This window comes from Protopterus annectens, chromosome 9.part0 (assembly GCF_019279795.1).
Source record: "Protopterus annectens isolate FY-2018-M chromosome 9.part0, PAN1.0, whole genome shotgun sequence".
Taxonomy (NCBI): Eukaryota; Metazoa; Chordata; order Ceratodontiformes; family Protopteridae; genus Protopterus; species Protopterus annectens.
This window is the reverse complement of record NC_056743.1, coordinates 449,598,123-449,621,683: the sequence shown is the minus strand read 5'-3', so window position 1 is coordinate 449,621,683 and position 23,561 is coordinate 449,598,123.

The window sequence follows — 23,561 nt, the reverse complement described above, 5'->3', positions numbered from 1 at the left end:
GTTATTGTTACCCCTCTGCCTCTAGGGGTAAACTGACCACGTGAATCGGCGTGACTCCTTGGGATTTACGGAACCACATCTTCCCACCTTTCTGTCCTTTGGGATAAGGCCTAGAAGGGGTGGAAAAACGGACTCCAACAGCAGAAAGAGTCTTGCCGTCCTGCTCGCACCTGGTCAAGGTTTCCTTCACCTGAGGGCCAAACAAAGCTGACCCATCAAAGGGAGAATTTGTGAAGGACGCCTTAAAGGGATCCATAAAATCACATAGCCGCATCCAGGCTTGGCGTCTAAGAGCCACACCTGTGCCTGCGGCTCTACTCGCTCCATCCGCAGCATAAGATATTAGCCGCATGGAGGAGTTTGCAATGGAATTGAGGGTTCCTAGCTGAGAAGCAATTTTTCTTGAGCCCCTGCAGCTGTAGGATCCTGAACTACTTCTCCCAGCTCCTTCAGGATATCCCTTTGGAGTCTGGTGAAGTGACATAGGTAATTCAACGAACGCATAGCAAAGGTCGCTGAGGAAAACATCCGCTTACCGTACCTATCCATGGTCCTAGAGTCCTTATTAGGAGGATGGACGGGCACGGAAGGATCTGCAAGTTCCTTTTTGGTGGCCGCAGCCACCACCATGGCATCAGCGGGGACACCCTTAGTAAGGAATTGTTTGTCCGGGCGGTGATAAATTTTGAAGGCCTCCTAGGGACTGGCTCTACAGAGTCAGGAGCTGCCCACGCCTTCGTGCAATCACCTGCATAAGGGGTCGAAAGGCGGAGATACCCAGGAGGTGGAGGGCCGAGATCCAAACGCCTCTAGGTATACTGACTCATCCTCAGAGGGATTGTTGGTGGGCCAGTTTCTCCTCTGTTTCAGAAGTTCTAGGATGTCTGAGAAGGAGACATCCTCAGAGGGGATCTAGGGATCCCTCTGACTCATCAAAGTCAGTATCCAAGTGACAGACTCGGGAGTCTACATGCTTCCTCTTACAAGTCCTCTTCCTAGGAGGATCTCCCGAAACATCAGGAGAATCCTCGGAAGAGGGGAAATTCCCAATGGGGAAACCTGAGGCGGAGGATCTCTGGGTCCTGTAGCAAGAGAAGTGGCAGAGATGTCAACAGGTACTATAGAGGGAGGAGCTACGGGAACAGACTGCTGACTGATACCAGTGGCCAGTACATCCTTCACCACCTGGAATGCTCCCTCCCAGGCAGGTCCGAGAGAACCCGCTCCAAGAGCTAGGAACTCCAGGGACCACCGAAGGGAAGTCTCCGAGGCAGATGTCGGAGCCGAGCTCACCAAGGCCGAGGCTCCAAGGGGAAGAGCGGGTTCGGACAAGGGTCCGATGCCACTCACCCCCTCGGAGGAGACCATGGAAGCCCGACCACCGAATCCCTCTAAGGAAGGTCTCAAGAGGAGATAAGAGTAGAGGCTGAAGGAACAGAAGGGGTATCCGTCCTCCAGCCGTAGCAGTAACCATTCCCGAAGACTCCAACTCCAAGCTCTGGGGTAGAGTTGAAGGAGGAACTGTAACGGGGTGTGGACCAACAGTCGCCTGTTGAGACGGACTGTGTAACATTTGGGCCAGTACCTGTGACTTGAGTAATCTACTGACCACTCTCTCTAGGTCATGATCTGACAACCTGGATGACCTTGAAGATCGGCTCCGATGGCTCCGTTCCGATAGAAGAGGTGAAGCCGGGCGAAAGTATCGGCTCCAAGGAAGGAGACCTCGACCTCTTCTTGGAAGGAGCCATCGGAGCCGATACAATAGATCCTGTCGGAGCCGACCTCTGGAAGCCGACAGGAAGCCTCGATGTATCGGCTCCAGCCGGAGCCGATACAGCCACCAAAGTAACGGTGTCGGAGCCGATCGGGCCGACACCGATGCCTGTGCCACATGGGTGTCGGAGCCGATCGGAGCCGACATCGGTGGTCAATACAGATTCGGCACCGATAGCCATCGGTGCCGAAGGCTGTCAAGCTAGAATCGGCTCCAGCGAGCCGATCTCGACTCAGTACGAAGTCGGGCCGAGGCCGCAGGCTTAGATACAGAAGCCTGGGCCTTGGAAGGTTTTACTGATTTTGGTGGAGCCGACTTAGCCGGAGAGCCCTCCGGCTTAAGAAGGCCCCTAAGAATCAGTTTATTCCGTCTCTCCTGCAGGACTCTCTGGCTGAAGGAGTGACAAATAGCACAGGAGTCCTGCAGGTGAAGAGGGCCCAGACAATACAGGCAAGAAGTGTGACCGTCTGTCAGAGACATCTTCTGACAGCACGAGTCACACTTCTTAAAACCTGAGACCCTCTCCTTTGACATGGTGCTGAAAAACACACACACACACACCAGTCAAAATTAAGTTAAATAAAATACCAAAGGTATTCTATAAACCAACACACACACCCTAACAGGGGGGGGATGGGATAGGGAAAAGATTGACTAACAAAAATTAAAGGAGACAGGGAATTTCTGTCAGAACAGGTACAAATATAAACTTAAACTATCAATAAAAGGTTTTTTGACTAAAAGGGGCTTAAATATCACAAAGTGAACAACTTACCAGGAGCTGGTAAAGAAGACCTCCTAAGCGAAGCGGCAAACGAGATCTGGGTACTTACCGCCTTGCATCATGGGATATGGGGCTGCCTCGAGCTGGTAAAAGTGACTCTCGAGCTTAGCAAGTGCTGAGTCGGAGCCGAGGGATCGGCTCCGAACCCATCAAGCAAGAATGAAGGCGAGATTGACAACTTAACATGGGTGCTTATACATTCTCAAACCACATACACACACTCTTCATTCATTCCTTTACTGTTCGCTCTCTCTCACACACACACACACACACACACACACACACACACACACACACACACACACACACACACACACACGCACTTCTACATTCATACACACACTCTTCATTCATTCCTTTACTGTTCGCTCTCTCATACACACACTCAGGCACTTCTACATTCATACACACACTCTTAATTCACTCCTTTACCATTCGCTCTTTCATACACCCAAGCAGGCACTTCTATATTCATACACACACCCTTCATTCCCTCCGTTTTTTTTTTTTTTTTTTATTCTTACTCTTTACATAACTGTCTGCTGTCACAGTCCATAGTATTTTACCAAATTTCTTGGCTAGACAAAGATGCAATAACTACTGAGTGTCATACTCCCTGGCCATAAACTTATCAAAGGCTTGATTCGACCCTATCATAATCTTTGTCTTTAACAGTGAACAGCTTTGCCATCTTAAACTGGCATTTTTGAATAGTTTTAACAGTACAGCATATGTGACACCTCTGAGCATGAAACACTGAGTTGACATGAGGAGGTTTTGTAAATACAGAACAGGGCAAGGTACCACTACACTTTAAAATAATGGATCTAAAAATGAACAGCCCTGAAATAAAAAAAAATATGGTTTAAGTAAATCACATAAAACATAATAAGCATGTACTCATATTAAGCATTAAAAGCCTATACATTTTTCAACAGAATCCTCCTTAAATCTTTATACTCGCCAACTAAATTTGGCTTTATTTTTTGGGAACACCTTCATTGACTGTTCGGGGGATGTATTGCAAAGAAAAAGTGTGCTTATACATTCTCAAACCACATACACACACTTCATTCATTCCTTTACCTTTTGCTCTCTCATACACACACAGGCACTTCTACATTCACACAATCACTCTTCATTCATTCCTTTACCGTTTGCTCTCTCAACACCAACGCAGGCACTTCTACATTCATACACACACTCTTCATTCATTCCTTTACCGTTTGCTCTCTCAACACCAAAGCAGGCGCTTCTACATTCATACACACACTCTTCATTCATTCCTTTACCATTCGCTCTCATACACACACGCAGGCACTTCTACATTCATACACACACTCTTCATTCATTCCTTCACCGTTTGCTCTCTCAACACCAAAGCAGGCACTTCTACATTCATACACACACTCTTCATTCATTCCTTTACCATTCGCTCTCATACACACATGCAGGCACTTCTACATTCATGCACACACTCTTCATTCATTCCTTTACCGTTTGCTCTCTCAACACCAAAGCAGGCACTTCTACATTCATACACACACTCTTCATTCATTCCTTTACCATTCGCTCTCATACACACACGCAGGCACTTCTACATTCATACACACACTCTTCATTCATTCCTTTACCGTTCACTCTCTCATACACACACGCAGGCACTTCTACATTCATACACACTCTTCATTCATTTCTTTACCATTCGCTCTCATACACACACGCAGGCACTTCTACATTCATACACACACTCTTCATTCATTCCTTTACCGTTCACTCTGTCATACAGTGACGCAGGCACTTCTACATTCATACACACACTCTTCATTCACTCCTTTACCTTTCGATCTCTCATACACCCAAGTAGGTACTTCTGCATACATACACACACTTCATTCTCTCTGCATGCACTTGCAATCAGTGCACAAAAAAACACACAAGAATCAAACACACTACCCTAGCCTACACAATGTCAGTTTACCTTACCACAATCAAAATCAGTTGAGCAGTAAGAAGCAGTTCTTGGCGCTGCAGAAGAAAAACAAGGAGAACTTCCAAGCAAAAACCGCCAAATGTGTGTCTCCAATTGCAATCAATAAACAGAGGGATCCAGCAGCAGGTAGAATCTGCAAATATCAGAAAAAAAAAGGAAATACCTGCTGCTGGACCCTTTATTTATTTGGGGAGAACAAAAGAAATCTAGATTTGGGGTGGAGGTGTTACTCAAGTGGTGGCTTGGATTGCAGTAATCTGAGTGGCTGCTACCACTTGCATAATCTACTGCTTTACAAGCTGATTTTCTTCAAAAAACTTAAATGTGAGCAGCATGTAAAAACACACCAAATCGTAAGTGTATAAGGTAAATAACAAGTTAGAATACGATTTAGGCATGTTTTACATGCTGCTCACATTACAAATCTGCATTGCAGTTGGTCACGTCAGTAGAAGGTACTCGGGGGGGGGGGGGTAACAGCTTGCAATTCCTATCATCTCACAGCGTGCTCGGGTGTAAGCACAGAGGTGCTGTGAGACGGCACTCAGGGTTAATGAGTTAAAACTAATTTTGTCTCACTGGCCATTTGTTACTTTATCCAGATGTCTGCCTGCTTCTCTTTCATACTCACACACACTCACCGACCTTTTGTGTCAGCCTAGGCTTCCTGCCCCCCACCACAGAATACCCTGTGAAAATGATGATAACTGTGCTGTATCCCTGTTTTCTATTTTTTTGGATTCAGGGATACATAAGCTTTGTGTCTGATGCACAGGGTGCAGAGTTGACAGTGCTTACTGTATCCGCATTTGTGATGTTGAATTGGTAACTGCATCTTTGACTTATATTGGTCTTAGAAAGTTAGATTGTTAATGATCTTGGGAGGGTTACGATGTCTAAAACTGAAATGTGCCTCATTACTTTCTAACTTCTCTCTTTAATGATTTTCCAATACAAATATATGGTACTAAACTGAGGGCATTTGGTGACCATCAGTACATTTGAGAGGTATGACTGTGTGAATCTTTGATAACTGAGGCCTACCAAATAATGGACACAATATACGTTAACATAAGTCTCTGCTGTCACATGTTAAGGTCATTTCTGTACAAATCACCCACCTTTTACTTGCTTACAATACCCAGTAACACCATGCTAGGATATGCCAGTCATTCATATTATTACACAATACACTCCAGGTTCAACACTTACCTTGTAAGTCCAGCAGTTGCAACAATTTTAGTTCAGGACTGACTCTGTCTGATGCTAGCAGTACACAGCCATTACATGTGCAGTTAAAGGCTGTAAGTGTTGCTAGCCATCAATGTTACTGTATGTATGTGTGTAGGAGGAAGGTTTTAGACCCTTAGGTAGTGAGTAAGGTGCTATGTATTGTCTCTTAGCCAATGCGAGGGCATATTGAGCATACCTACATCTGCGTACACTCACAACAGCTGGTGGTTCCCCCTCTGACTCCTCACCTCTGTCTGACTGTGGTGACCTTGCCACTAGTTGTGGGATGTGTGCCCCTTCCTCTTGTTAAACCTGCTGAAGCTGTTCTTCTTAGAATGATGTTGTGTAGCATGGTACACACAGTAAATATTACAGTACATGATTGCATTGCAGGGATCCCCAAGATGAATCTAGGCAATGGAGCCGCAACTTCAGGAACCCACATACACAGTCTATGCTATTTCTGATTTGAGTGTGTGCCTCATTATGACATTCTTCAGTGGGTGTGTATGCATTTCTGATTGGCGTCATCAGCCAGGGTTCCAGTGCATAACCTACATCCCCCAGTAAATTACTCTGTGGGATATCCCCCCAGTGAATATCTGATACAGTTGGGAGGTGTGCCAGATATGTGAGTTGTGGTAACTGCCTGGATTGCCAGCACACACGTTCAAGATGATTCCCTTGGCATTACACATGACTTGGCAGTTAATAGAGTGGATGCCTTTTCTATTTATGTAGAGCCTTCCCTGTTCCCTGGGTGGTGCCTTAATTTCTATATGTGTGCAATCTATGGCACTCAGTACTTCAGGGTAGTGTGCTACAGGGTAGAACTCCTGGATATTTCTGGCCCTGTCCTCAAGGGTATGGGGAAAATATATGTGGTCAATGGCATGCTGGAGCATAGCATTCAGGAACTGATGGAGGATCCTGGATGCTGACACTTGTGACACCGCTAGCATGTCCCCTGTTGATCTCTGAAAAGTATCTGTAGCTAAAATTCTAAGTGCCACACATACTTTTACCTCCACTGGGATGGGTTCCCCTCTGTTTGCCCTGGCTCTGAGTTGAGGACGACACAGGTTGCAGTGTTCCTGTAGTGTGTCTCTAGCCACCCTGTAGCACTCTACAATTTTCACGTCATGTAGACTGTGATGTTAAACAGGGTCTGAAAACTCTTCTCTTTCTTAGCCTTGGTCTATTAGCAGTAGCAGCACAGACTTCAGCCTGTTGCACAAATACATAAATTAAAGCAACAGCAGCCTCTAACATTGTTTCTGTATAGACTTCTTTCTGTGGCTGTATTCTAAGAGGTATTGGAATTCACAGGGAAAACCAGCGCTGGGTCTACACTGTTGCTTTGTAACTTGTTGAATACCTCCTCCATTTTGGATTGGTCGATTAGCATACAATTCAGGTGCTTATCCTGTAATTAGCATGCTACAGTGTTTACCTTATTTGCACAGCTCTGCATGGCTCTACACACAGTGTAGAGCTGCTTACTGAATCCAGAAGTCTGCTACCGTGCACATGTCGATGTTGCCATCTTTCAAAGATGCTGCCATCTCTCTCAGTTCAGTGCCACTCTATTACCTTCTTTGATGATCATACTTGACTGTTGCAAGTCTCCTCTCACACAATCCATCCATCTTTTAGCTGGACACCCTCATATACTCTTGCCTTCTTCCCGATTGTCCCAAATCTTCTTTACTGGATTGTCTTCTGCTTTTCTACAGATGTGCCTGAACCATCTTAATCTGTTCTCATTGACCTTCTCTGCAAATTAAGCTACTTTGGCTTCTGTTCGTATGCCCTCATTTCTTTGTCTGTCCTATAGTCTGCACCTTACCACCCCACCACCTCTAGCTTCCTCAACTGCCTTGCCTTCACTATGCAAGTTTCTGTACCATACAGTAGTACCGGTAATACCAATGTTTTTTTCACTTTACTTTTCAGTCTCTTTGGCATTCTTTTGTCATACAGTCCCCTGACACTTTGTGCCAGCTGGATGCAGTCTCTCAGATTCTAGCTTTGACCTCTTCATTCAGACTTCCCTTTTCTTCAACTACTCCTCACAGGTACATGAAGTTGTTGACTTGTTTCACTATTCTCCATTCTATCCCAGTTCTCTGTTTCTTCTGATTTCCCCTATTTGCTGACATTGCAACTGTCTTATCTGTACTCATTTTCATTCCATGTACCTTCAGTTTTGCATTACATTCCCGTATCCTTTGCTTGTTCTTGCTTAGAGTCTGCCAGTGGTGCCACATCAATTGCATACAGCAACTTTGTTGATCTGTCCCTTCCAAACTGTTTACTAATGTAATACAGCAGTGTAAGTAAACGTAATATAGCAGGTCTGAATGACCACACAGTAGTCAGTAAAACTGTTTCCATGTTAAGAACCTCAAGTCAGCCAGAATAGCTGGTTCAAATGGAGCAAGTGCCAGCTTCTCTAAAACAAAATTAAGATCCAAAGGAGGGGATACCAGTTTTCTTGGAGGCCTCTTATGCAAAACCTCTTTCAAGAACATTTTGACATTAGCGGTGGTGGTGCTGCGGTAGTGTTGTCGTCTCACAGTAAGACGCTGTCCGGTTCGATTCTCAGATAGAGCATCTTCTGCGTGGAGACATGCGCGAATGGGCGTACCTTAGTTGAAGGTTGTGCGTCAGGCCTGGCAAGCCAGTATGTAAAAATCAACTGCCAATCATTAGCGGACCGGAGTTCAGCTCTGGCGACCCCTAACCGGGAAAAGCCGAAAGACACAAACAAACAATTGTATTGAAAGAGGAAGATCCATCGGCACTAAATCTGAAATGGCCAATAAATGAATCTTTTTTTAAACAAGAAATATCTTTATTAAATTATGTATTACACAATCATATAGTTATATAAATGAAAACAAACCATACTGACATCATTTTAGTTGCAAACATTATACAGCACAAACCATACTGACATAATTGTAGTTGCAAACATTATACAGCACTTGTAATCTAACCAGTCTTTATCAAACATTACATAGCTCATTCAAACCCTGCCTTCTTTTAAACCTCATTCCTCCTCTGTATGTATTGTTCCCACAATTCCCACTTTTTTCCTACATAATTTGCCCTACGCTTCTCTAAAGATCCCAGTTCCAGTTGTTTTAACCCTGTTATTATTTTCAAAGTTGGTTTAGATTTTGATTTACATTTTCTAGTAATTGCTTTTTGGCAGCCATCATAATTAGACTCAGCAAGGCCTTACTATGTCTAGGTAATTCCGATTCTGTATCATAGCTCAAAAAAATAATTTCCTAAGTTACACCAATTTCCTCAACCAGTATCTCTGACACAGCAGTTTGCAAGGAATCTTTAAAGTCTGCCAACTCATTACACTGCCAGAAAATATGTTCCCAGTTACCTTCTTTCTAACCCATCACACCTCCAACATTTGCTGTCTAACTGAGGAAAAATTCTTTGGCGTCTACTTGGGGTACAAAAATATTTATGTAAAAACTTCCAAGCAAAGATCCTAAATCTTCTAGGCATTGTTGCATATTTGGGAGACATACATATATTCCCCCATTGTTTATTTGTGAATTGCTTATCCAGCCTCCCTTCCCAATCCTTTCTAACCTCCTTGGATTGATTCTTATAGTTTGTATACAATACTTTGTATGCTCTATTAAGTATTCCTTTTTTTAACGGCAGCTTCTGATCTAGATTCTACTAAAACTCTAACAGTGCTAGTCTTTCACAGGATCCCCCTAATTCTTTTGGGCACTTAGTATGAAGTGGTTACAAAAGTCAGTGTCAGTAAGATTCTTATTCACCTATCTACACAGCTACCATATTTCAGTCTATGAGCAGTCTGTAATGCAGTCTGTAACATATTGAGGAAGGCTGACCTTCCTTTAGAGCTCTGAAGAACTAAAAAATTGTACCCTGTTATTTAATTAGTCCATATGTCATTTCTGAGATGTTACTCTAGCATGAGTTCTACTCAAGTATCCCATTACTTATCTGGCAGTCCTTTATATTCTGGAATATTCTCATATTTTGTTATTAAGAAATTATGGTTGAAGAACTCAAAGACACTAAACTGTACAGGTAAACTGAAACCACAGTCATCCTGCCATTCACTGCATCTTTTAAATATTTACCCGATTTGTTAATGCTGATTTGCCTTCAACAAAAGTGTGTTGTTCCATATCTTCTAAGTCTATTGCAGCTAATGTCTTGCTTCACATATATGATCTCTACCCCATGATTAATAGGGTCTATATTAGATCACCAAAAGCTTAAAAAAGTGAACGGTGATTAATCGACCCTATGTAAGTGAAAGCTTACAATGTTGAAGTGTCAGAACAGCGATTTTTTTCCAAGGGAAAACAATCGCTGTTCCAACAAAAAAATAAATAAATAAAAACAATTTCAAACATTGCATTAAGTGGTGGGCTTCACCCCCACACACCCCCACAACTTAAATATACCAACTCCGAGACCGCACTACAGTGCCGAAAACGGCAAAGTACCAAAGTGGCCAAGCAAATTCTTTCCCAGGGAAAGAGTTTGCTTAACAGCCGCTTCAATATTTTGTGTTTTCAGCCTTTTATGTTCGACCAAGACGCATTCAAAAGAATGCATCTTCGGTCTTGTAATATAGACCCGATTAATATCCCTGTACCTAACATGCAGAGTTTGATTTATATTTTCATAAGCTATTGTCTCTTCCTACACATTGAGAAGTGATTTGTTAATGATGATACTCAGGGTCAAAACAGCGTAACTACTTTGTTTTCTTATAATCTTAATGGACGCACCATCTGAACCAGTGCTTCCTTTTCATATGCTTTGTTTATATTCTTATTTAGCCATCCTGTATCCACTGTTTATAAGTATGTATCCTCATTATTGATACACTTGCCAATGTGCATAACTTTTTTGTGAAAAACTACGTTGCATCTGCAAACAAATTAAATTTCTGTTGCTGCACTTTTCTTAGAAATACCTATTCAAGCATTACAGATATTTTACATAAGAAATTAAGAATTTTTCATTGCCTCAAATTCATTAACATATTAATGTCAAACCTTCTTCTTCTTTCGGCTTTTCCTGGTTAGGGGTTGCCACAGCGGATCACCTGTCTGCTCATGACTGGCAGTGGAGTTTTACAGTGTCGACTTGCCAGCCCGGCGCCCAACCTTCCACAGAAGGCACACACATGCATGAACTCACGCCTAGGGCCAATTTAGAGAGTCCAATTCACCTACAGCATGTCATGACAAACCTAAAACCAAATATTTGCATCTGTGATTTTGTTCTGTGTTCTGGCAATAACTTCTTACATCTATCAAACTTGATTATATTATCTTCATTCCAGTTACAAATTTTCACTAGACCATTATGTAATTGCTACAAATTGCACAATTTCCTAATCCCCTTCTTTTTCATAGTCTGATATAGGATACTCCTATTAATCTTGGTCAGATCACTTTAGTGGCATACTATTTTCATCCATATATCTGATTTTTCTTTCCTATTTATTGCCAACGGACAAATGGAAAGGACCTAAAAATCACTCTTTTCAACCTGACAACAGCTCCATGTCTAAACTAATTTCATAATCTTTCTAAAATGTTTGTCATATAGTTGCTTGGTTACTATTATTCAGTAGATAATTTAGTGTAAAACACATACTGGTACTCATGCACATGTAACAGACACACACACACACACTCACACACACACACACACACACACACACACACACACACACACACACACACACACAGACAATTGCAGTCGTGCTTCTACACACACACAGACACACACACACAAACAAGCATACACACAAACTCACGGACATCTAGACAGCTGCACACGCGTGCACACACACACACACACACACACACACACACACACACACACACACACACACACACACACACACTCTCTCACAGACACCCAGACAGTTACAACCATAATCCTACACTTATACACACACAGACATACACACAAACAGAAATATATAAACGCAGGCATACTGACACTCATGCTAGTGCGTGCACACCCACAGACACACACACACACACACACACACACACACACACACACACACACACACACACACACACACACACACATATAAACACACACATGCTGACACTCATTTGCACACACAGGCAAACACACACACACACACCTACCTGATACCCAAGTCTGAATTCTGAATAGGACATCTCAACGGGTAAGAATTTGGAAGCAGCAGCAATAACAACACACCCGATGCCAAATTCTGAGCATGACGTCTCAACAGATTCCCAATTTTTTTGGCAGCAATAACGGGCGCGGGTGAACAGGACATCTTTAATGCATGCACAGACGTATGGGAATAAAGATTAAACTATTAAAAATGTGACATGACAGTTCAGGAAGTGCCACCCGGGGCGGACTGCCCCTCTCGAGCCCCCCCCCCACTATGCCACTGCATCCATAAACATTTCTATTTGTACCTTTTCTTGATCTACATATTTCTCTGCTTTATATAGACTATCATAAACTTTCCAACATATTTGTAGCACCTCCACAGGATCTCTTGTTATCTTCCTTGTTATAGGCTTCCTAAGCTTAGCAACAAGCATTTCTACTTTCTGTTGCCTGAGTTGTTGGGCTAAAAGTTTTTGTGCTCTGGCATTATTACTAAAAAAAAAAAAAAAAAAAAAACAGTTACTTAACAGCAATTAGCACTCTGCAATTGCTCCTCTTCTTGTTCTGTGAGATGCTCCCTATTCTGCAGTACTTTAACATTTGTCATTCCCTCTAAATAATGGTTGTTGCTTCTTAATTATACCTCTCTTTCTTTTATTTTCACCATATTTTTGAACTCCAGTTTTATCCCACTCCCTAACTATATTTTCAGAACAAATTTCTGTCTTCTCTAATAGCTCCAGAATAATTTTCACTGCCAATTCCTTAAATTCCTCTCTTTTCAACAGATAGGTGGGAAAGTGCCAGTTTTTCACTTATATTTCATTACCCTGCATTTTTATTTTAGTTATTATTGGCATGTTATCTGAAATTGTTACTGGATAAGTATCAACATTTTCAATTAGATGCACATGTTCTTGTGAAATGCAAGTTCTGTCTAGCCTAGCCCAATTTTTGCATGTATGGGAATAATATGTAAATTCACTCCAAGCTCCTACTACTTAATTCACATCTTCCATGTCAAATATTTTCATAACTTTCTTCAAAAATCTACCCTCCTTTGTTATATTTTCCTTTCTGAGTCCCCCATACACATCTTCCCTGCTGCAAATCAAATTCTAGCCCCACCTATAAGTAATATTCCTTGCTGAAAACTAATTATTTCCCCCAGAAGTTTCTTAGGCTCCTTTGTATCAGTTTTAAGTTGAATATAAGTACATGGCGGTGTAATCCCCCTCCCTTGCCATTAGCCCCTTAGTACTACATATCTGCCATTATTATCTTTTTTATCCTCTTCTATCACTATTCAAGCTCCTCTTGCAATTAATATAAGTACTCCTTTTTATCTTTGTCTCAGGTATTCTGCTGAATAACTGTCCTGAAGACCTTTCTTTATCAAATTCACATGTTCACTTCTTTCTAAATGTGTCTCCTGTAGCATAGCTATTTGTTCTATGTTTTTAATATAGTACACTACTCTTTCTTTTTTGTATATACCTGAGAGACCATTAACATTTAAAGATAATAATGAAAGGTTCATTATGTTGAATAGTTATTATTCCCACCTTTTATTTGTAATAAGTTTGTTAAGTATTCAGATCCAGCTTTTGCGTTACATGCACACACTAATGTCTGGCAGGTTAGCTTTTTATACAGTTATTTCTTGTCATATCCATTTGAGCCTATTTTAGATCTTGCAAACTTTTTGTTTTATTAAAAGCCCTCAAATAAATAAATAAATAAATAACAAATGCACCCCAATACACTTCAAAAACCTATTAAGTTTAACATTAACACACAAAACTACGTACATCTTCAAATATTGAAGTTTTACCTTCCTAATAGGAATGAATGTCCCAAACTAACTGACAACCACACTCACAGACTTGGTTTACCCTAAAAGGAAGGTTATCCATGCTAAGACACATGGTACAGCCTGTTTCTATTAACTGCTGTCTGGTTTTGTCTGTCAACTGAGACATGTAGCACTCATGACAACAATGGTCAGGATCAGTCTTTTTTGGATTTTTTTGTCAACTTTTGATTCAATGCACCACGAACACGATTTGTTTCCCTTGCCTATGTTTATTAATAAATTTTTTGGTCTGGAGAAAAACTGTTCTACTAGCATTGTGAATGAAAGTGATGGTGATGGTGATATAGATATGAATTCCTTGAATTATGACGAATACATTGATACTGGATTAAGTTGCAATTTAATTAAAGTGGACAGTGTATGTATTTACAATTTCACAAATTTAGAACTAACTGATAATTACCTTGCCCTATTCAAGAAGGGCTTCACTTTTGTTCCTACTTTTAGGAATGAGATAGCTAAAATTTTAGTTAATTTTAAATTGTACACGAGGCAATTGAACCTTGAAATGTTTTTTCACAAGAATCCCAGTCCATTGACAGGTAACACCATTGTGCTTAAAAGGTCAAGTACCTTTATCCCCCCAGTTAACCTCTGTATACACATTTTTGAGAAGATGTGTGAAACACAACTTAGGAGGATGTTTAGGGGGTTAACAACACCATCCGACAATTTGACACCGGGTGAGAGATTTTGCCAACATGAATTAACATCCACTAACAACTACAGGGTAATGAAACCTGACAAAGGGGGAGGGGTTATGATTATGTCAAATACTGATTACTCTAACAAGATGTTAAATCTTTTAAATGATACCACCACATACACTAGAGTTTCGAGGAACAAAATAAATAGAGTTTATATCAAGATAGATTGCCGTTTACATGAGTGGTTAATGGAGGGGGTCATTGACAAGAATAAATATGACTATCTTGTTGTTGACTCACCAGTGACCCCCTCCATTTTTGGGATACTGAAAATTCACAAATATTACAATGGCCAACCATTTTGCCCGAAAGACTCAGCAAAGGGCTCCAAAACAGAAGCTATGGCCTCCTATGTTGATTTTTACTGCAAGAACATTACCAAACGGTTGCCACACATACTGAGGGATTCTTGGCATTGCTTAGATGTGATAAAGAACACACACATAGATGAACAATTTTTAATGGTCACTATTGATGTAGTCAACTTATTTTCAATTATAACTCAGGAACAAGGTCTTGACATGTTCAACAACTGTTTAGAAAAGCATAGTGGCTTCCATACGGTTAAACGTAGTCTAATTGTAGAATTAACAGAAATTATTTTGTCCAACAATTTTGTTATGTTTGAAGGTGAACTTTACAAGCAGGTCACAGGTGTAGCTATGGGTGCTAGGTGTGCACCAATTTATGCCAACTTAGTGTTGGCAGATTAGGAGACGCAGTGGGTTTTCACCTCTGACCTCATGCACAAGGTAACATTATATTTACGTTACCTTGATGAAATCCTGATTTTTTTTGGAAAGGAACAGTGGAAGAAATTCAAGAATTTATTACTTACCTGGGTACCACTACATCTTTTTTAAAATTTACTCATAAGATTCATGTGACTTTTTGGACATATTATTATACAAAGAAAAGCATGAGGTTACTGTGAAATCTAGTATATACCGCAAAAAGACATATTCCAACACTTTTTTGTACTTTCAAAGTTGTCATCCATATTTCCAGAAAAGGAATATAGTCAAAGGACAAATGGTTAGACTTTCTAGACTCATTAGTGAGGACGATCGTCTAAAAATCGAATTATCAAAACTGGTAGACATGTTTACTGAGAGGGGTTACCCCTACGACATTTTGATGAACACAAGAAGTGAGATAGAGGCAAAAAGACACACCGTCTTCAAACCTATACTTAAAGGAGGTTTGATTACAGAATTCAGTGAACAGAACACTCAAACTGAAACAACAAACGTACACAATAAGAGACGGGCAATGATTTTACCTTATAATGAGGTGGCTGGACAAATTAAGAATATCATTACCGACACATGGTATAGTGTTTTTAACAAAGTCACAACAACTATAGTCGGTAAAACACCAGTTTTCACTTATAGTAGGGGTAGGAACCTCAAAGAGATGATGGAAATGGAATCTAACTTAGAGACTTACAAGAATTCTAGAATGAGTAAATGTGGCCTATGCAGCACTTGCAAGTTCATCAACAACGGCCCTTTTGTAGTAGTCCAAAATTTTAGCTGGACTATTAGATGCTCAGGGTATTGCAACTCTAACACCAAGATGGTGGTGTACATTGCTACATGCCTCAGTTGTCCCACATTTTATGTGGGGAAAATCATAAGGAAACTTAGGCTTAGAATTTTAGAACATTCAAGGGACATTAGGAACAAGAGAACATCTAATGCCCTATACATACACAGTCAGAATTGTATCAATTTAAAAAAAAATGTATTCTTTGTGGTGGACAGAATTACATTAAATGATAGAGGAGGTGATGCCAAGACCTTATTGGAAGTTGAAGAATGTTTGTGGCAGCTCAGGTTAGATGCATCTAAGTCACTGGGTATTAATGAACAAATTTCACTGTCCAGTATTTTTAAAATACAAAATACAGTGAACTATCAACTGATAGCTTATACATGCTACAAGTAGCTTTCAGTACATTTTGGGATAGCCCCGGTGTATTTGCACTGCCTTATTACACTGTTATTGAGAAGTAAAGAGGTTTAGGTTGTCACACATCACACGATAGTCTCGACCGCTAATGTCATAAATGTTTCTTGAATGTTTTTGGTTCACAAAAGGATACAGTATTGTAATATCATAGTAGACAACAACTTTTTTTGCTGTTATTTAACAGTTTTACAAATATTTTTATATATATATATATATATATATATATTTTTTTTTTTATACGTCATTATGTATTTAGCAATGTATGTATTTACTTCAACAAACATAAATTTAATTATATTCAATTATATATAATTTATTTACTTAATTAATTAATTAACACTACGTTACTGTTATTCAAGAATTTATACAAACAACAACATTTATTGTGTTGAGGTTGTGATTGGTCTCAAACTAGGGGCGTGTACTTATGAGATATTTTTAAATACTGAAGTCTCAGATGAGTTTTGTTACTCTGATGATGCCCAACTGTTATTATGGGTGAAAGCGCTTAGTGACAGCACTTTTTATTGTTTTCACTTGCTGTTGTCTCGAGTGTATAGTCCATTAAAGTTTCAAGTTTTTTTGGAGCTGGTTTGGTTTTTATTTACAAATATACACAGTTTCATTTTTCACAATAGTTTTATTTATTTTTTTAGTTTAGTTTAGTCAGGGAAAGCAGGCAAAAATATCAGCAGAGGATTATGGCAAGCTGACAGTGAACCAGTTGGCTACGGTGTGCAAATCCAAAAGACTGGTGCATGCCAACCTGACTAGAAAAGACAAGATTTCAGCCTCAGTCGCAGCTGCACCACAGTCTAGCATTCAGTCTGTCTGGTGATGAGGATGTGCAGCCCTCAAAAACAGGACAGTTCACCTTTTCCTCAGAGGACTTAAAAGCCCTTTTGGAGTTAAACAGACGTGAAACTGGAGGCAAAACATATGGAATTAGAATAGACAAGAGAGACTACAACATTTGGAGACTGAAGAAAATGAGAAGCAACATCAACATGACAGATACATGGTGACAACAGGAACATGGAGCTAATATGGAAAGGAATAACTGAACCCCAGAAGCTACAAAGCTCAGTAAATTTCTTCCACAGTACATAGAGGGTGATAATTGTGATAGTTTTATTCATATATTTGAAAAAGTATGTAAACAGTATGATGCTGACAAATGGCTCTGGGTACAATTCCTGACCCCCTTACTCCATGGTAAAGCTGTAACTGCTGGTTCTAAATTGTCTGAAACTGATTGCTTAAATTATGACAAGGTTAAACAATGTTTACTGGAATGTTTTAAGTTAACGCCTGAAGCCTACATAAAAAAAGAAATTGTGAGCATAGACGTAGGACAGATGAAAGTGTATGTAATTATATTGATGAGCTAAGCACTTATTTTCATAGGTGGGTGAGTGGGTGTCAGGTCACTACTTTTGAAAGGCTGGCAGACCTTTTGGTGAGGGAACAAGCCCTTAGCACTTTGCCTGAGGACATGAGATTCTGGTTGACAGATCAGGAGTGTAACTCTGCAGATGAGCTGGGGAGAAAAGGGGATATCTACTTGGCAAGCAGGGCACCACTGCACAAGAAGGGGATACGTAGTACTGCACATGGATATAAAGGAACTCAAGGTGGGCAGTCTAAACCACCCCAACAGAATCCACCAGTCAAAGGGGAAGCCACTAATTCAGGTATACTGCCAGGATCAGAGTTTAGATGTTTTAAATGTACCCAGAGGGGCCATGTAGCATACAAATGTTCACTGAAGCAAGGTGGGGAACCAAAGGTGAGGGAGCCAGCAAGTGGGAATAACAGCATGCCAGTGGTAAGTTGTCTGGAGACAACAGGGGTACCAAACTATCACTGGAGTTTGTATCCTATCTTAGTGGATGGAAAACAGACCACAGTCAAAAGAGATACATCCTCTGACATAACCATTGTGAAGCCTGCAGTGGTTAAAGAGGAGCAGTACTTGATTGTGCAGTCCACTCCATTCAGAGCTTTAGGAGGGACCCCGTACCAAATACCTGGGTCTATATCAAAAGACCGAAGAGGCATTTAATTGAACACCTCATCGTCGACACACAAAGAGCGAACGCACTAAAGCGCAAATGCTCAAAACAGTGATTTCTTTCCCTGGGAAAGAAATTGCTTGGCCATCCCCGTGTGTTTGCCCCTTCACTGTACAGTGATCTCGGAGTTGGTATATTTAGTTGGGGGTGTGTGGGGGTCACCAAAATGATCTTTGATAATTTGTTTTTAATCTTCAAAAGTAGCTTTGGTATCAGAGGAAAGGGTGAAAATGTATAAAGGAACATTCTTGTCCAAGTGAACAAGAATGCTTCTGTCCTCCAAACATGGCTGCAAGGATGTCTCATTTGTTTTGAAAGGAGGCAAATAGATCTATTAGAACTGTTCCTCATATCCGGACCAAATCCAGGCAGACATCTGAAAGTGAGTTTCCACTCAAGAGGGTCCATCTGACATCTGTTTAGTCTGACTGTCACTAGGTTTTACTCTAACAGGATGTTTGAGGCCTGAACCATTGAAGAATGCTGTAAGGGTACCTCCCAGGCCATCAATGCCAACTGGCAAAAAGGCTATGACCTTGTATTTCCTTATTTAATCAAGTACCACATGACTGTGGTGTTGTCTGTGACCAATAAAAAGGAGACCTGGAGACCTTAAGTGGAGAAGAACATTAAAGGTCAGTATTATTGATTACATTTTTTTTTACATTTATGTGTTTTACAGCATCCAAAGAACCCCCATTCACCTTGCAAGAGAACCCCCCTGGACACTGTTCTCCATGCAGAACCTGATGGGTCCATCTGGACTGACTGAACTGGGGTCTAGAAGAAGGGCAAGTCTGGATTGAGAGACATCTGATACTTCCACCACTGTAACTCACACTTCACAGACTTCAGCACTTGTACCAGGAGCTCCAAGTGAAGCAGACGCTGGGGTCAACATTTTTTAATTACCATTCAATCTTTCTCAACAGAATCTGGCCAGTGGTGTCATGAGGATCACTGATGCCATGAGGATTAGAATTTTAAGAAACTCTCTTATGGAGACAGCTTCTTGAAGAGGGAAAGCCCTGAAAATGTTCTGAACAGTCAGGACTTTGTCTTCTGGCAGAAAAAAACATACTTTTTTTCTGTGACCAGCATGTACCGCAGGAAGACAATCCTTTGTGAAGGTGTGAGACAGAACCTTTGTAGGTTCAACTTGACATTTGGAAGCCATTAAAATGTGATGATAAGCATCCTTCAGATGTAAAGTCACCATGAAAAAATGGCTTGGAAGAAAGGATAGGACTATCTGCAGGTTAAGCATTTTAAATTCAGGTACTTTCAGAAAGGTATTTAACAATGGACTCTACAGCAGCTTCTTTTAGGTACCAAAAAGATTCTTGGGGTGAATTTATTTTTCTTTTTGAGGTGCAGGAGCAGTTCTATAGTCTTTGCAAGCAACTTATAAATGAGTATTGGACAGAACAGATGTGTCTGGTCTGGCAGATGTAAGGAATTTCCCCTGAAGGGATGAGGATTTTCTGTCCATTGCTAAGAGCACCCCAACTGAATTATTCTCAGCACTCACTTGTCTGAAATGATCTGTGGCCAGGCTGCTGGGTTGAGTGAAAGCTGTGAGAAGGAAAAAGGGGAGAGAAAGAACAGGAGGAAAGGACAGGATGCCCTCACTCTTGGCATAGTCATTCTTTAGTAGGGGAATGATCTTTTTTGGCAGGGATGGAAGGAACCCCTTTTATCTGGCATGGAAGTATTATCCTCCTGCAATTTCCTCTTTGTACCCTGACTCTTGTTAAACTCTTGTTAAACTGGGATTTTTGTTTGTTCTGCTGTTTGAAGTTGGATGCCTTGTTAGGGGAGAACATAGGAATATGAAACATTCTAGATACCCCATGCCTCTATTTACATCTATCATCTTATTGTTTCAGAATCTGGGTAGCAGCAGGACCAAACCAAATTCAGAATTCAAAAAAACTCATTTTTTAAATCCTCAGAAAAATTCTGGTTATGTAACCAGAATACAACAGTAGCATCTGCATTTCTAGAAATAATGTCCACACCTCTCAACATACCCCACAAAGCATGTTTCAAAACCTGAATCACATTAAAAACAATCTCATTCATATAATACCTCTGTTCAGCAGACAAAGATATAGCAAAGTTGTCTAAATTAGAAGCACATTGCAAAATACATTTCCACATGAAGCCCAGACAATTTAAAATTTGGTACTTTTTCTTTATTGTGGCATCACTTCTAACGCGCACGCAATGATCGCACAGCAGTTTGCCCTGAAGCAATTGTTTTGAAAGAGAAAGAAACACCTTAAAATCATGTTTCTAAAAGCATGGTTAGACTTTTATGTCAGGATAATGTTATCTTGATTTTTTTAAAGGGCTTAACAAAGACTCTAAGCCAAAAAAAAAATGTGTTAAATGGATAGACAGCCCTTACCGCAGAATGCGAGTTGGTAATCAAACATCCAAATACATAACGGAAAAGTCCCGTAATAATAATAAATGTCGCTGGAACCTAACCAGTGGGTTAACAAGTGTGTGACCATAAAAAAGCTAAATAGTAAACAACAAATGTAACTACAGGAAGTAACAGGCAATAGAAGGAGTCATGAAAAATATCACCAATCAAAGAATTTTCAAGCGGTTTCTGCAAACCTAAGCCATACGGTTATTTTCATGCGGTTTACTTATGTCATATATAGAAAAAAACAGTCCAGTTGCTCAACAGGCTCTTACTCATCAGTCACTTCACACAATGACCACCTGTAGTATTCTTCGTCTCCAATTAAAAACAGAAAATCAGCTCTGTAAATACCACTGAACTGTTGTGTCACTTCCGCTCCGCCTCCTCCTATTAAACATAACTTCCCTTCCAGTTCAGCAACCTGTTTACCATCAATTGTTCACACTCACCTTACAACTGTTAACGTGGTCCTTCAGGAAAGTAACATTCGAGTTAAATCTCATCTGCAGGTTTCTGTATACAATTTCATAATTATAAGTGACATGAAAATAACTGTGTGGTAACACAGCAGATGCTGTGAGATCATTGCGAGTGTGGAATTGCAAGCACTCATTAGATGTGTTGCCCCGATAACGGAAAAGTACCTAAAATTCTAAAGACTAAATTATTAGATTGAGCCAACTATTTGCCCTGAGATTGTAACCAGTTACCAATTTATCTGATTGTGTAGGATTAGCAGAAGTCACAACTCTTTTTAGAGTTAGTAGCTAGAGAAACTACATTTCGGTCAGCTGACAAAGAAGCAATGAGAGCTGCAATATCAGAGTACACCTTGTATTTCCTCAAAGCCTTTTTAAGAACTGGTACCCTAGCCAAAGGGTTTTCCAGTTTTACAGACATCTTCTAAGGCCAGTAATAACTGCAGGCTCATACCAGAGGGTGATGAGGAAAAAGGTAAGTGGTCTGCAGGTCACCTTAAGATATCAGCAGATTCATACACCATAGGCTGAGGCATGTTTTTGATTTTGTTTTTCTTTTTAGGTGCAACTGGATTTGATGGTGGGGGGTGGGGGGGGCAGACGCATCTGGAGCCATCAAGCAAAGGGAATAAAACAGCAACCTGAATAAAGCACGCACATTATTAAGGCCCAACTAAGACAACAATAATAGAAAATATAAAGTATGTTCCCACACAACAAACAAGGTTAAACTCCATAAAAACATAGCAGAACTAGTAGTAAACAGCACACATAGTTCACAGTGCCAAGTAAAATTCACTTGCTGAAGAAAAATCAAATATATGCCCATAAATCAAACAGATGTCTTTTGAAACAATATAAATAAGCATTTGCTTAGAGAATCCTTTCTCAGAAATGGAACAATCTGCACAGAAAATGCAAATAAAGTAATTTGTGGTAAAATCGCAATTTAATGATAAAAACTGTTAAATCAGAAAAAAGTGTTAAATCCGTAGTAAAAGACTGAGTCATTGACTTTCTGTGAATGAGATTAAGTTAACCCTGATGGGAGGGGCTTAGCCAATCACCTATCACAGATAGTTAGAGGAGGGGATGATTCTGAGCTCTGGAAAATTGCCAGCCAGTATAGGTTTGTGCAGGCAAAGAAACTATATGTGCCTGCACAAACCACACTGACAGGCATAGAACCTATATGTTACTGAGTGAATGATTAACATCTTTTCTAAAGTAAGTCACTGAAACTGCTGCCCTAATGGAATGTAGAGTAATAATAGTATCTTACAAAGAACCTACCATGCCAAAAAACAGTGCAGTGGGCCAGCCAATTTATTTAGTTAGAAGCAGGCCTTCTCTTCTTTCTTACAGGATGCAGCTGATTGTTTTATTGAAAATAACAGTTCTCCTAGTATAATATCTGAGGAAGTTCTAAGATTAAAAGAACAAAAGCACTAAATCACTGGTCGTTTTATTTCATTTTTTGTGGTGTTGGCTTCAACTGGTTGTTTTTTTTTGTTTTTTAGTATCTTACACACACAGAACTCTTCTTCATTAAAACATTTTTTTTTTATGGTGCAAGTTTTTTTTATTAAGCAAGAAACATCTTTATTACATTGTCACTTATGACATAGGCAATCATACAATTATATAAATGAAAACAAACCATACTGACATAATTTTAGTTGCAAACATTATACATCACTTAAAATCGGGTCTATATTATAATGTCGGACGATAAAAAGAGCGAATGCTCTTTTATCGAACACTAAAAGTCGAAAGCACTGAATGCCAAACACACGGAACAACGATTTTTTTCCCACGGAAAAAAAATCACTGGGCCGTTTTTGGGACCTTGCCATTTCCTCTACTGTGGTGCAATCTTGGAGATGGTATATTTAAGTAGGGGAGTGTGGGGGGTGAATTCCCCCCACTTTATTTTGTATTTCGATTTTTTTTTTTTGTGAGCAGGGAAAAAAAAAATCGCTGTTCATTGTGTGTTCAACATTTACTGTTTTCGGTTTTTAGTGTTCG